Genomic DNA, 4,444 nt, shown 5'->3' on the forward strand with positions numbered 1-4,444 from the left:
ATTTGGTGTGGTCTTCTCACATCAACACAACCCAGAAACTTCCTCACATACATGCCCAGTCGAGATGACAATGAACATTAACTATTACAACTGCCATCTTGGCACAAGGGTCCTCCAGACATGTTGGCAACCAAAGCTGATGTTCACCCCACCGTGTGATACTCCTGTCCAGGAGGCTGCCGGGCGAATGCGACTCACTCAGGAAGGTTGTCTCTCCAAGCACCGTGGTCCAGCTTTCTTAGGTTTTCCCCGTCTTCCCCAGAGATCGACCACTGAAAGCATACATCATTAATATTCCAGGGCCCTGTCTGAGCACACGGAACAGCAGCTCCAAACAGCTCAGCACCTGAGACCCACAATTCGTCATTCAAATGCACTCTGTTCAATTATTCATATCCTGTAACTGTGTGTCCCCAGAGAGCCGAGTGACCTCAGAAGACACCTCAGGGGATCCAGGAGTCAGGAAAAGAGACCAAGCACAGGAATGGGCAGTTCTGGAGCAATCTGATAAGATTTCACACAAGGCTTCCCTCCTCTTGATGGCTCTGGTCTTAGTGTCTGCTTCCTGATGGCAGAGGCCAGGCAGAGGCTTCATTCCCAGCACGGAAGTCACCACGCAGGGGTCTTCTAGCCATTTGGGAATGAATCCTGAGGACATTTTGTAAACTTTTTGTTTTTAATCATGCAGGGTGTACCACACATTGTGGTAAGACTGCACAGCTCTCCATCTAGGTTCTGGCTGGGCAGTCAGAGTGGAAGAGCCCTGACCAGCACAGCAGGTAAAGCTGAGAAGACACATGTGGGGTGAGGACCCACTGGTGCCCCCCCCCCCATGGAGGGGGTCTGGCAGCTTATCCCAGGGATGAGCACGTTCAGGGTCTGCAAGGAGAAGCTCCTCACCTGGGCGCAGGTGGGGGACTGTGCCACTGAAGCGTGGCGGTACGGAAACACAGCTTCCCGGGTCTTCGCTTCGGATTTTAGCATACCCGTGGGATTGCGCTGAGGTGATTTTCCCACCATGCTCTTATAGGCAAACCCCGAGAATGGAAGTGAACTGCTTGAGTTTTGGCTGTGCCCGTTAAAGATTTTTAATATATATATATTAGGAAAACATCAGAGGCAACCTAAATGTTAAACAACGGGGGTGGGGGGGGGTTAAGTAAATGAAGCAATCCATGCAGCTGGTGAGAAAGAAAATAGCATTAAAAAAACAAACAAACAAACAAACCCATAAACTGTTCATTCTTTTTATTTGGCAACTCTGTTGAGTCCAAGGGATGCAGCGTTGAATGGGGTGAACAAAGCCAGGGACATCTGTCCTGCTGGAGGACAGAGCCAGTCCCTGGGTGGTAAGTGATGCTTCTTCAGACAAGGAGGCTGCCCTCGGGGGCAGGGATCAGGGATGGTTCTGCAGGGGAAGAATTTGTGCAGCAACCTGAACAAAGGTTGATCAGTGTAGGGGTTCAGCAGGAAACAAGGCCTTGAGGGTGGAGTGTACCCAGAAGGCACCACGGCGAGCGTGTCCATTTCCTGTTGCTGTGACAAGATACCTGACTCGAAGCATCCTCAGGGAGGAACGGGTTCGCCTCCTGGTTTGACAGCGTAGTTCGTTGTGGTGGGAAAAGCAGGGTGGCAGGATGTTGAGGTAGCTGGTCACATCACGTCTAAAGTCAGGAAGGAAGGAGAAGAGCTAGCTGTGGGACAAGCAGCAGTGTCTTCCTCGGAGACATTTGCCATCCTCGATCCTGACCCACACTAACTTCCCGCTGTAGGAGGAAAGATACCATCTCTGAGAACCAGCAAAGAAAGGACTGCAGGGCCTTCAGATGGAACGTTGTGGGAATCTCAGGGGATGCCACCCAGCGCCAGCGCCGCTGAAGGCCTGTGGGAAGGTCCTAGTACACCTGAGCAAACACCAGGTGTCCCTGGGGAGAAGCACTCCTGTCCAGACTGACTTTCATTCCTGTCCCACTGTTAAGCAGAGATCTGGGAATACGGAATGCTACATGGTTCTCAACACTACGGTTTGAATTCTTAATCCGTGTTTCTACCAAGAACCTTGTCAGAGACTGGACTGCTCAGAACGCAGGTGATGAGGGGACCTCAAATGTGAGGGTTGGCCAAGAAGACCCCAGGGCCTGGCAGGGTGTGTGGGAAGGAAACCGGGCTGGGAAGTGTGACCAATGAAGAAGCCATTCTTAGTTGGAGCCGTCCAGGGGAGGCCCACTAGACCTGGCCATGCTGTGTCCATGTGGTTGGGGCTTGTATCTCACCCTGAGTCTACGGCCCCCTGTGGGTTGACCAGAAGGAGCAAGTCATTGGCTGTGGTACCTGTGGAGACTGCAGACACCTGGTAATGGCAACTGCTTTTTCTGCAACAAGGACCCAAGCTGTGTCATGGTGTCTACCACACAGGCATGTAGTGATCCTGTTTGGGAAAGAGATAGATGCCTCAAAATCCTGGTTTAACCAAAATTTCCTCATTGGGAGCAAGTTGGGAAATTTAGTACCTTGCCTGTCACAGCCTCCATGTAATTTCTTTTCTTAAGCACAAAGAAGCCTCTATTCTCATAAAGCAATCTGTGTTCCCAGATAGATAATAGAAACACAGTTCTCTGCCTTTGGCCTGGGGACCATTAGTCAACGAAGCCAACCTGTTGTTCCACAAAAAAAAAAAAAAAAAAAAAAAAAAAAGAACAAACTCTGACACTGCAACAAGACACATGGTGGTCCTTTGTTATTTGTACATCTGTTCTGTCCCCAGTTGGCAAGAGAAGATTCTGGGGAACCCACAGAACTTTCTGGAAGGTTATAATGTTGACTTTCTTTGGGCCTTTGGGATTCATAGACTCAGAAATAGAAATGAGGCAAAACAAGCAAGGAAAGTTTGAGCAGTGTTCAAGAATTGTCCAGGGGATACAGCTGCCATGCTCAGGATACTTGTTAGACACCTGATGGAGGGGGGGGCAGTACTTTGCCCCAGGAATGTTGGTCTCCGGAAATGGCTGGCTGCCGGAAAGCCCTGATGATGGGCTTCGCCAAGGGCGGTCGGGTTCTGTGTGGCTCGGTTGACAGTGGCAAGGCAAGCACATCTCCTAGGCAGGAGAATGATGAGCATTGACAGTGATCAATACCGAGCCGCAAGGCCAGCTCTGACGTCCGGCAGTCTCCTTCCAGCAGTCTCTCCCAAGGGTGTCTGCTTCCTCATGAGCCCCCACTCTGGGACTCCACTCAAGGAGTGTGGCAGTGATGGATGTGTCATAGCAAGCTAGCCTTGTTACCTCAAAGACTTCCACCCAAGTGACAAGCCTGACCCATAGTTAGCTCCACGGGGCATCGTTTCCCAAGTGGCTGTGCTGGGTCACAGCAGCATCTGTGTGAGGTGTGTCACTGCACACATGGTGTGAGCACACAGCAGCACCTGTGTGAGGTGTGTTCACTGCACACATGGTGTGAGCACACAGCAGCACCTGTGTGAGGTGTGTCACTGCACACATGGTGTGAGCACACAGCAGCACCTGTGTGAGGTGTGTCACTGCACACATGGTGTGAGCACACAGCAGCACCTGTGTGAGGTGTGTCACTGCACACAAGGTGTGAGCACACAGCAGCACCTGTGTGAGGTGTGTCCTGCTGACACATGAGTGCAGCAACGCACACCTGTGTGAGGTGTGTTCCGGAACACAATGGTGTGAGCACACAGCAGCACCTGTGTGAGGTGTGTCACTGCACACATGGTGTGAGCACCAGCAGCACCTGTGTGAGGTGTGTCACTGCATACATGTGTGAGCAACACAGCAGCACCTGGTGAGGTGTGTCACTGCACACAAGGTGTGAGCACACAGCAGCACCTGTGTGAGGTGTGTTCCTGAACACATGGTGTGAGCACACAGCAGCATCGTGTGAGGTGTGTCCTGAACACATGGTGTGAGCACACAGCAGCACCTGTGTGAGGGTGTGTCACTGCACACATGGTGTGAGCACACAGCAGCATCTGTGTGAGGTGTGTCACTGCACACATGGTGTGAGCACACAGCAGCACCTGTGTGAGGTGTGTCACTGCACACATGGTGTGAGCACACAGCAGCATCTGTGTGAGGTGTGTTCCTGAACACATGGTGTGAGCACACAGCAGCACCTGTGTGAGGTGTGTCACTGCATACATGGTGTGAGCACACAGCAGCACCTGTGTGAGGTGTGTCACTGCACACATGGTGTGAGCACACAGCAGCACCTGTGTGAGGTGTGTCACTGCACACATGGTGTGAGCACACAGCAGCACCTGTGTGAGGTGTGTTCCTGAACACATGGTGTGAGCACACAGCAGCACCTGTGTGAGGTGTGTTCCTGAACACATGGTGTGAGCACACAGCAGCACCTGTGTGAGGTGTGTCACTGCACACATGGTGTGAGCACACAGCAGCACCTGTGTGAGGTGTGTCAC

The sequence above is a fragment of the Acomys russatus genome, chromosome 26, assembly GCF_903995435.1.
Source record: "Acomys russatus chromosome 26, mAcoRus1.1, whole genome shotgun sequence".
Classification (NCBI taxonomy): domain Eukaryota; kingdom Metazoa; phylum Chordata; class Mammalia; order Rodentia; family Muridae; genus Acomys; species Acomys russatus.